The sequence below is a fragment of the Condylura cristata genome, unplaced genomic scaffold (assembly GCF_000260355.1).
Source record: "Condylura cristata isolate star-nosed mole 26May11 unplaced genomic scaffold, ConCri1.0 scaffold00016, whole genome shotgun sequence".
Taxonomy (NCBI): Eukaryota; Metazoa; Chordata; class Mammalia; order Eulipotyphla; family Talpidae; genus Condylura; species Condylura cristata.
In genome coordinates, this window is record NW_004567117.1 from 43,680,219 (window position 1) to 43,691,570 (window position 11,352).

The window sequence follows — 11,352 nt, forward strand, 5'->3', positions numbered from 1 at the left end:
GAAAGACTTGGGGCTTGTGGAGTATCTTTGTTGAAAACTTTAAAAGGGGGAAAAATTTACTTGTAGGGAAACATGGCACTGTCATTGTTATTATATGTAATTTCACATTTGTCTTAGCTTTCTCTCAAGGACCACGTAAAGAGACTCTCAATTTTTAGTTCACTCATAAGGATTCGATGGTTTTATTTTTACAACTGGTTTCCAAGGTTTTTTTTTTTTTCTTCATTAATTGGACACTACAAATCCTTTTATATTGCACATTTCCATTTTGCTAGGGTTATGATAACACAATACCCTTGAAGGTTGAAAATACATTTCATTCAACTCAGTTGATTTTTGCATACTGATTACTTATACCCTAGCAGTTAATCATCAAGCTTAGTGTCATTTCAGATTTCTTAATTTATATTTATCTCAGGCTCCAGACACAGGAAATATCTGAAAGCTGACAATTATTTTAATTTCTAGGACTCTTTCTCTGTGTTACAGTCATTACAACTGTGAATGTTCCTTTTGACATTGAACTCTTTCAGTTACAGTCTTCTAGTGACTGTCCAAAAATCAAAAGGAAAATGTTTATTTTAGACAGTTCACAATATGTACCATAAGATATTTTATAATATAAAATACAAAGAATATAAGCAGGCATTATGATATTGTTTGTGAGCATAAACATATAGGGAGACATCTATTTACTCATGTGCAGTTACACACACTGGTATTTGCACAATGTGCATATATACTTACACACACAGAAAAAAAGATCCTGTTTTTAAATATTCACAAAGGAATATTTTCATATGTAAAATCCATCTGAAAATCATACTGTTGTGCTGTTTAGTAATATACTTTTTTTTTTTTTTTTGGTGCAATGACCTGTATTCTAGCATCAACAAATAACACTTTATTTTGAATAGAACTTTATTTTTAATTGTTAAATTTCAATTTCCCCTTTATTTCTCTGACTGTCTTTCACATCCTTTTCCTCAAAAATTTACCAAGGGCTTGTTGAATATACATTATGTTCACTATGAAAGTTGTACTCCTAAAGTATCTAAAGAGATAAAAGTGCTAAAATTCTGGTATTTCAAAATTTTACTAAACTTTAATGTAAGCGGAATAATAGATACATATAAATTAGTCTGTGTTCAGTGAAAAAATATTACTACCTGGAATAAGAAAAATCCCTGAATGTGGTGGTCCTTAAGAGAACTTTGAAATTAGTAAATGACTGAGAACTGCTGTTCGATTACTGGGGACATCATTTGGAGAAACAGAAATAGCCAAGTCATGGAGGCAGGAAAATAAGCAGTAGATTAAAGAATGTTAAATAAATTGATGTAACCTAGACTTGATCAAAAGGGGAAGGAAGAGACAGGACTTTGAAATGTCTGTTAGAACACAATAAAATCAAATCCAAGTCCTTGCTTCCTGTCCTAATCAAACGAAATTTCCAAAATCTTTAGACTCATAGAATATAAATTTTGATTTAGTGTCTGTAATTATCAATTAGTTGTCAGTGAAGACATCTGAATACCGAAATGAATTTGATTGTGATGTGTTTAAAAAGAAAATGGCTTTAATTTTATAATTTTTAAAAGATTTATTTATTTATGTATTTAAGAACTGGGGTAAAGGCCAGAGGTGCTGGGGGTAAGAGGATTCACCAGAGAAAGAGTAAGGAACGGAACAGGCAGGTAGATTGCGATACATAGCTGGGAGTCGCAGTGGGGAGACAGGAGAAGTCTGCCTCACCATGTGGGTCACCTCCCTGGCTAGGGATCAAAATCTTGCTGCAGTGACTGCGGATCGTTTCACAGTGCTGTGCTTTAACCCCTTGCACCACCAAGGAGGCCCTGGCTTTAATTTTTAGATCAGAGCAAAATAATAACATGGAGGGCCTTCCCTGGTGGCGCAGTGGGTTAAAGCACAGCACTAAGAAGCTTAAGCCACTTCCGCATGAGTTCAGTTCCCCACCCCAGAGGTGACCCACAGGGCGCGGCACACCTCTCCTGGCCCGCCCGCTGCTCCCCTCAGCAGTGTACTTCCTCGATCTGCCTGTTCTGCTCTCCGCTCTGTTCCTGGTGAATCCTCTCACCTTCCGCATCTCTGGCCTGTACCCCAGTTCTATATGAATAAATAAATAAATCTTTAAAAATAATAATAATAACATGGATAAGTCCTCAAAAGAATACAAAATACTCATGAAATCTCACAGTAAGTACTTTCAAAAACTATTTATAAAAAGAATCAATTTTACTGATTCCATGGTATCTTCTAGAAATACATATATACAAGATACAATTTTAGAGATTATAAGAGAGAAAGAATTTTGGTATGGCAGACACCGAAAGCTACTTTTTCAATTCCTATCCTTTTTTCTTTCTAATCCAACTTTGTTTCATATGGCAGTATACACAGCGACACCTAACCTCACAGACATAGCCTGATCTAGAGATCATCCTTGACAATTAGACATACTTTGAAATCTGCTAGCTGTACCAAAATATTTTTTTGCTCTCTACATCTTTCTCACATGTAGTCTTGCTCCAGAGAAAGTGGACAATTATTTGAATTCCAAATGGAGAGTTGTCCTGTGGCCAAGAGTGACATAAATATGAAAAATTAAGGGAAGCTGCAGCATCAGCAGCATCTTTGAAGAACTCTTGGAAGCAGATCCAAAATTTCTGCTTTCTGATTTCTTCTCAAATATTATTAATAATTAAAAAAAACTCATCTAGTTAAATTTACATTCCTTGCAGCCAAACGCAGCCCAACTCACATACCCAGACCACAGAACAGGATTTCATATAGAGAATCTATATCCTCACTTGGGGTTTTCTTATTAAACTTGGTATAAAGATCTCTCAACTTTTGATCTACATTTTATGTATAGCTTTTTTTCCCCACAAAGAAGAGAAAAAATAATTAGAAAATTTATTGTCTCTACATTTTCTTTTCTACATCTTCATGCTATATCGCTTGGTTCATGCACAATGTTGAATGGTCCAGTTGGGAGCTACAGGAGTCACAGCCCCTCCTCCATGAATATTTGTTTCAGTTTATCCATGAATCAAAGGGTCCAAGTGATCATAAGACACACAGAATATTGTCTTGGGGGAAATTGGAGGCTGTCTGAAACAGCAGAGCAGAATAGTTTTTTTTATCTTTGGTTTCATGCTGAATTCTGGATTGCAACCCTCAGTCCGTGAGGGTTGTACTGAGCAAAAGAAGCTCAGTGATTTCTGAGATGTTCAGAATATCTTCATTATTATCACATTAGTTACATGGTTTATGTGACTGTTCCCAATTTTCCAGCAGCCACAACCATGTATTTATAAACCCCAGATTTATTTATAGTAAATAATCTAAAGAGACTTCACATATTCTCTATTTCATATGTCATGACTTTCTCTTGTCTTAGGTAAATCCCACTGTGGGTTTCTCAGAAGCTCCATTTACTAAGAGAATTAATACATTTGACTGGTGCCCCTTTCTCGCTGGGTTTCTTGGGGAGAGACAAAGATGGGTTACAGGCTTCTGACTCTTGCCTTGACCACCACCTGCCGATCTTGTTCTGAAGACGCTTTCTACTCCAAGGAAAACTTTAAGTCCCTGCTTCATAATTCATTTCCACTTTGAGGGCCTTTGGGTTTAAGTTTATTTTTATGAGAGATATAAAGTCTTTCTATGTTAAGTGATACATTTTGTGGGTTTTTTTAACCCAGCAATCTGTATCCTTCCTAAACATCATAGATCTACATTATTGATCCCTTTCCCAAACCAAGATCAATAGAGAACAATCTTAACACTGTAGAAGGTTCTTTTTAAGACTCAACCATTGTTCTGCTTCAGCCAAATTCCATCATTTTAGAAAATAACCATAACAAAGATTTCATTTACCTCGTTAGAGAAAAATCACATCAATAAGGTAATACCGATTTGCTTGGTGTATAAATTTCTGTAGGCATCAGGATCCGACGCTTACCTAATTTCTCCTATGACTTAGTTCCACTTTGTGTTTCTTCTGTTTTGTCTTTACTAACTGTTACAAAATAATTCTAATTCCTAAAATGTTTATTTTATACTTCCTCCAATGCATATTAATGATTCTTTACACAAAGCACAGATAGTTAGTTTTTGTCTGCCAAGCCACAATTTTTGACTAGCGAAATAAAAAATATTTTAAAACAAGCCATGCACCAGAAAGCTATTTAATCTATCTGTCATCTATATTAGTGACATAAATATACTTCTAGATTTTAGCTATGCACACAAGGCTAACTTGTTTTACAATTAAAACTCCAACCGGGTAATGGTGTCTAATGTTCAGTCAAGTTAAAAACTATTCAAAGTTGGGCCCTCCCTGGTAGTGCAGCGGGTTAAAGCACTGCACAAAGAAGCTTAAGCCGCTTCTGCATGAGTTCGATCCCCGCCTGCCCCGGAGGTGACCACATGGCGTGGCAGACCTCTCCTGACCGGCCCACTACTCCCCTCAGGAGTGGACTTCGTGGATCTGCCTGTTCTGCTCCCCACTCTGTCTCTGGTGAATCCCCTCGCCCTCCGCATCTCTGGCCTGTACCCCAGTTCTGTACGAATAAATAAATTAAAAAAAAAACAACTTTTCAAAGTTGTTCCAGTTTCCACCAGGCATGAACTGAAACAAACTGACTACATTTTTCCAAGTTCTACACATGACTGAAGATTGGTCAACATGAAGGAAGTCGACGGCCAGCCTGGATGCACTGTACAGGCACAGATGGGAAGTTCTGGCGGCAGTGAACGTGACCATGCTCCAGCTGTCAGCAGCAGGAGAATCACAGGGCTGTCCACCTGCGTCACCAGGAAAAGAAGAAACGCTTGTGCCTCTTACACACTCAAAGCCAGTTTGGAAATTCATCTTTTTCCCCTGATTTCCCAAATTGCAGTTCTAAACAGATCAGCATGATCGCGTCCCTAATTGTCTGGCGCCATGCCTAAGCATGATCCAGGGTGCCAATGACACCCAGTCAGAAAGTAAGCCGTGTCTGTTGGCAGGTTGGGGAAGAGATTACTCGCTCGCATTCGTTCAAGGGCCTGTTACAATAATGCAAACATGTCTTCCTCACGGGCCAAGGGAGATCTTGGTTTCCCCTAGTGAACATATAAGCCTAAGGAGTTGGCCTCTGCTGAGACAGATTTTCCTCAGTCAGTCAGGGCCATGTTCTCATAGTTTCAGGAAGATCATTCTTGCTTTTCATTCTCGCTTTTCATATAGCTCCAGAACATCCAGAACTTGCGATTTTTCATACCTAATGGCAGCCCTTCACTGCAATGCCAGCCGTTCCCATTTGTGTCCTCCGTTTTCTTTCCCTCCTATCCCCTTAGGGCTATATTTTGCCGCCTCTCTCCTTATATTGGTTCACTCTATTCACTCTACTCAGAGCACTTTATTTCATTTTTGTACTTATTTTAAAAAATCTTGCACAAAATGCCCTCGCTCTTTCTCGTAAGAGAGAACATAAAACAATCGCAGAGGTGGTATATCAGCTTCTACCTAGTGGAGAAGACCAACCTGAATTTATTCACACCAGGCACCTCTTTTCGGAAGAGAGGTAATGGGAACTATCAAAAGCTTGAACTATGGAGGCCACAGTGGGAATTAAAAAAAAGGCTCAAAAGTGCCATATTGCTGATGTGGACACAAAGACTCACAAAGACTCGTGTGAAGATGGTTGCACAAGAAAGAGTTAAAAGCAATTTTAATGTTTAACTAGCAGTTGATAAAACCGCTGGGGAAACCAGAAGAAGGAAATAACTCAGAAATAAATACACTCCTTCCCTCTTAGGTATATGGATGTACATTTAAAGGGAGAGAGAGAATAATCACACTGACAGTTTAAAAGGTAATTTTCTTTAAGAGCATATTTTCACTCTCAAACACCTTCTGGAACACAGCTGTCATCATCAGATACTATTAGTGACTATCCCAGGTAATTTGTTTACACTCAGGATATAACTTTATTTTGCTGTCATTCCCTGAAAACACAGACACATGTGTATGCAACATCCATGCATCTGGATGTCAGTGGAAGTTCTTGTTAGCAGTTCTGGGCTGTCAGAGCAGGGCACCTCTTGGGACAGCCAAGCAAGACTCCAGCTGGGCCTGATCTACTGACTGTCCACGTGCCCTGTGTCCAGTCCACAGTCCAACAGCTTCCTTGCAGTTACTGAGAATAACAATGATAGCTAAGTCTTGTTTCATCTCTGCGCTCCGCTAAGAAATGTACATGACCAGGTGGAGTACAAGTTAATCAACCAGCCTTGACGACCCCCTGGGGGGTAAGTGGGCTGTGAAGAAGTGGCAAAAGGTGCTTTCCCCCAGCCCCGACCAAGAGAAATTAGTACCCAACTGTCAGCTTTTAAAGAGTGATAGCAGTTTTGTGTGTATGTGTGTGCGTGCGTGTATCGGGGGTGAGGGTGGGCGGTGTTTAAAGTGTCCCTGGCCCTCCCTGGTGGCTCAGTGGGTTAAAGCACAGCATAGCAAAGCTAGCTGCAGCCACTTCAGCATGAGTTCAATCCCTCGCCCGGGGGGTGACCCACACGGCGTAGCAGACCTCACCTGTATCCCCGTTGCTCCCCTCAACAGTGGATTTCAGTAGAGCTGTCTGTTTTACTCTCCACTCTGTCTCTGGTGAGTCCTCTCACCCTCTGCACCTCTTGCGTGTACCCCAGTTCTATGTGCATAAATAAATAAATCTTTTTAAAAAATAATAAAGCTTCCCCAATGAATTCACTCTGGTGCAAATACATTGTGCACACTTGTCCACCACAGGAACATAATGACTATTCAGGAAACATTAACACATGGTGACTGTAGTCAGAAAACCAAAAAGGAAACACTGCTCGGAGCCGCTGTTATTAGCATTGCAATTTTCTAAATCGATAAAGCTATGGATCTCTGAAGGTAATCAAGACTCAAGGGTTAAAAAGAGAAAAAGCAAGAAAGGAAAGAGGGAGGCAAAGGCTGAGTTACACAGAGAGCGCGTGATGGTAGAAGGAAGGCAGGAGTTCCTCAGGATTGGAGCGAGACAATGCATCTGACTGGGTTGCTGTACTCGGTGGTGGGAGGCACATTCTCAGCTCTGGAAGAGAGAATCCCATGCCATGGACATATCTCTGCTTTCAAGGAAATTTCCTAGAGAGTTTCATTTTGATTCTAGCCTGTGAATACGGCCCTAGGGTGATATCCTGAGACCTCATTAACACTTCAACACGAGTGCCCCAAATATTTCAGATAAAAGTCAGGGTTTTTCATTAAGTTCAACAGCATCCTTTAGGATATTTAACCTAAGCCAGTCATCAAATAGAACTCATCGATATGTTTACTTTGCTATAAGCAAGATTTTATAGACAAAATATAATTTAGAGACCCCTTGGTTAAACTTTGAAGTTAAGAACTGTCACCCCTTTTAAGGCACACTTCCTAAAAAAAGTGTCAACACCAGATATTTAAATACACATAAGTACTTTTTCATACACGCCTTCAAAACCTTGTAGAAGAAACAGTTTTCTTACTTTGTTTTCCAGTGCACCTCCTCCCTGTAACACACACAGGACCCTCAGCCGTGACTGAGGTCTACTAAACAACAATGTGGACTTAAACAGTAAGTCTGTTGTGCCCTCAGTAACGACCTGCAAGATAAGTGCACAAGCTTCGTGATGCTAGAGGCCTCGGGGCCTCAGTACATTATCCCAGAAAGATTTCATTGCCATGCAAAGAGAATCCTTTCCTAGATTGTGTAAATTCTGTGGCATTCTGTTCTGTGGCTCAGTCCAGGCCGCCGATGACACTCGGTGTCCCCTGCCTTTCCACCGGCTCTTCACATGGAAACACTCTTCCACTGCTAATTATGCAGTGAACTTGCTCGTTTCTTGTTCCTCCCTCCTGAGCATCCTAAAAGACCTGCTGTTCTTCTTCTGCCCATAAATCTAAAGTCAAGGCACCCAAGTCTGCCTCACTGCCTTTGATGTCTCCTGTAGGACACAGTAACCAGCCTGAACATTCAAAGGCCTTCGCCTCTTTCATAGCATCAGCACTTGTTGTTTACATGATTGATTTTGCTGCAAATTCCATCTGTGCAGAAGCCAGATTTCACGCATCTTTTTATTGCCCAAACCTCTGAGAACTCAGGCGTTCAGTCATTACAGAAATAGGAAATAGATTGAATTAAAACATACTCTTGGGGGCCCTCCCTGGTGGCGCAGCCAGTTAAAGCTCAGCACTAAGAAGCTTAAGCCGCTTCCACATGAGTTCGATTCCCGTCTGCCCCGGAGGTGACCCACAGGGCGCAGCAGACCTCTCCTGACCCACCCGCTGCTCCCTTCAGCAGTGGACTTCATCGATCTGCCTGTTCTGCTCCCTGCTCTGTCTCTGGTGAATCCTCTCATCCTCCACATCTCTGGCCTGTCCCCCAGTTCTGTATGCATAAATAAGTAAATCTTTGAAAAAAAAAACAACATACTCTTGGGGGAAAAAAAGCTATTGTTTCTGGGCTGTTTGACAAAGGAAATATGTGACGTGTCTGGCTGGAGATTGACTGTACTTTGCTAGAGGTGAGGAAGACGCGTGAATGTTCACCGGTGACAGTGAGAGATGGAGGAATTCACAGTGACTAGCTGTGCTGTGTTTAATTTTCGTTTCTGCTATTTGCAGACACTCTCCAGCCTGGGCTAATTTAAACAGGCGAGGGTTTTGAAGTATAATTCTGCTGCGGTAAGATGAGCAGTAGCGAACGCACAGCTCTGTGATAACTGGGGCGATCCGCTGGCATTTATTTATGCCTCTCTCCCGGCTGGTGGCAGAAGCTAGCTGCGTTTCCTAGCAACAGTAGTGTGCACATGTGAACATGTCCGTGTAAATAGCAGATGCAGTGACTAAAGCTTCCATTCACTCCCCGGGCTGACAGCTTGCCCACCAAGTCTTGTTGATACTGAACCAATATGTTTCTAAATTGTTTCAAAGGAGCCTTGGTCTGGTAGACAACACTAGAAGAAATTTCCAAACAGTGTCACTGAATTGCCTTAAACTTCTGTGACAAGAGCACAGGTGTGGAAGTGGAGTGTTTTCACGTTTTATGTATGTGGCAGCTGTGATGGGGCGGGGGAGTGGGAGGGGGTAGAATCGGAAAGATCAGTAGAGTCTGTATTTTTCCATAATTATCTAAACTAAGGAAAGCATAGCTTAAAAGAAGTTTGCTTTTCTTTTCATCTTGAGAGGAACTGCTGACACTCTCCTTAAATTTTGATTTTGCCTTCTTGGTCTTCATGGTCCAGCCTCCAAGATTCACTCAATGTGAGTTTTTATTGTTCTACCAGCCAGAACACTGACATAGAATCAGCACCTCTGTGATTCCCAAGTGTGGGAGCCAAGTGGATTGTATGTGGGGGCCAATGTGGCCTTGACTGGCCTGTGGCTAATAAAAATATCCACATGTTTATAGAGAACTAGACATCTGCCTGAATACATGGGGGTGAAAAGAAGCAACACAGTGATTCTCCAACCCTTGCCCCAAAGTCATCTTGAATAATGAATTAAACTACAGTAATGTGGGCATAACTCCCGGAATGTGGCCTGCGGAAGGGTCCAGCATCGTTGTGTTGCTAGTAAGAATGGGGACGTAATCATTTACTGACAAAGGGAAATATTTTAACCTCTCTCTATCTGGCTTCCTGATGGGTAAAGTGGGGTTATTCATAATGAATTGTCAGGGTTCAAGTAAATGGAGAATCAGAACCACAGAGTGTAACTTGGCATTTGGGCAATATTAATTTGCTGATTCTCACTCTTGCCTTTTACCCTTATTAAATGGCATGCAAAGATATGAAGATTTACAAGATATAAATATATACATAGCTCTGCCAGAGTAGTGGAATAGATGTTTTTTTCCCTGTGTTTTTGACTTTTGTTAAAAAATAAATTGCTTGTCTTTGTGACATCAAGCAAGTATATTATATGTATTCACTAGTCTGGAGCTCTGATACTTAAAACAGTTCAAATGCCCAAGTCATGAAATACATGTATATCGCTGATAAGTTTTAATTAATGATAAGCTGAGTGGAGCCTGCAGAGGCGGGATTGAGTCTTAATCAATACAGGACACAGCACTGAAGTGGACAGAAGTTCCTTTTGAAAGAGCCCAACTCTCTTCCATCTTCAAGGAAGACAATTTGGGCAACTTCAAATGCTTTGCTCCTTGGTGGTTAGGACTTGCACAGCCTCCCATTGTGAGGAGTTGTCGCAAGGCCGTGTGTGGCGCCCGCCCCTGTCTGTGGGCGGGGACAGCCTCTTGGGCTTCTGAATTGCCACATGATTTCTTAAATAAGACACTGTTCCTCGCAAACAGGAATAAAACAGATTTTGGAAATTGTGCGACCACTGAAGCAAATTGCCTTGCAAATAGAACCTTTTTTCCCCTTCACTTTCTGACTTATTGACATGAAGAATTAGTGGAGGCATAAGACGAAACTCAAAATCTAAAGACACATGTTAAATATATGGCTATAAATATTTGGCACAATGTAGAATAAAATAATAGGATATAATTTGTGCTATTCTACTTTTTTTTTTAAAGATTTATTTATTTGTGCATACAGAACTGGGGTACAGGCCAGAGGCTCAGGGGTGGCGAGAGGCTTCACCAGAGACAGAGTTGGGAGCAGAACAGGCAGATCGACGAAGCACACTGCTGAGGGGAGCAGCGGGCGGGTCAGGAGAGTCTGCCGCGCCCTGTGGTCACCTCCGGGGCAGGCGGGGAACGAACTCATGCGGAAGTGGCTTAAGCTTCTTTGTGCAGTGCTTTAACCCGCTGCGCCACCAGAGAGGGCCGCTATTCTACTTTTAACTAAAAGTACCAACACCCGAGAAAAGATTAAACAGCATTCATAACTAGACAAAATAAATTCCAAATTACTCAAATCGCGCATTTTACAATTGGGAGGTAAGCAATATTAAAATGAAACTGGTATTTTTTTCACCAATGTAACCAAGAGCATGTTTTAATCTTAAAAAAAAAAAAAAAAAAAAAAACTTTGATTATCAAAGTATGACAGTTTCTCCAAAAGATAGAAAATAAAAAAAAAAGGCTTGATAGTTTTACCATTAGTATTGATTAATAACATATTAGTTACTTGTGCTTAAATAAAAACATTATTTTCAATATATTTATCCTGCTTTTAAAACTGAGTGTCATGCCTTTATTATTTTCTAAAATCTTAACTATTGTATTAGACCATTTTTAACAACTACATATTCTATAATATGAATTATAATTAATTTATTGTCCATTGGACACTACCACATCTTTTTTTTTT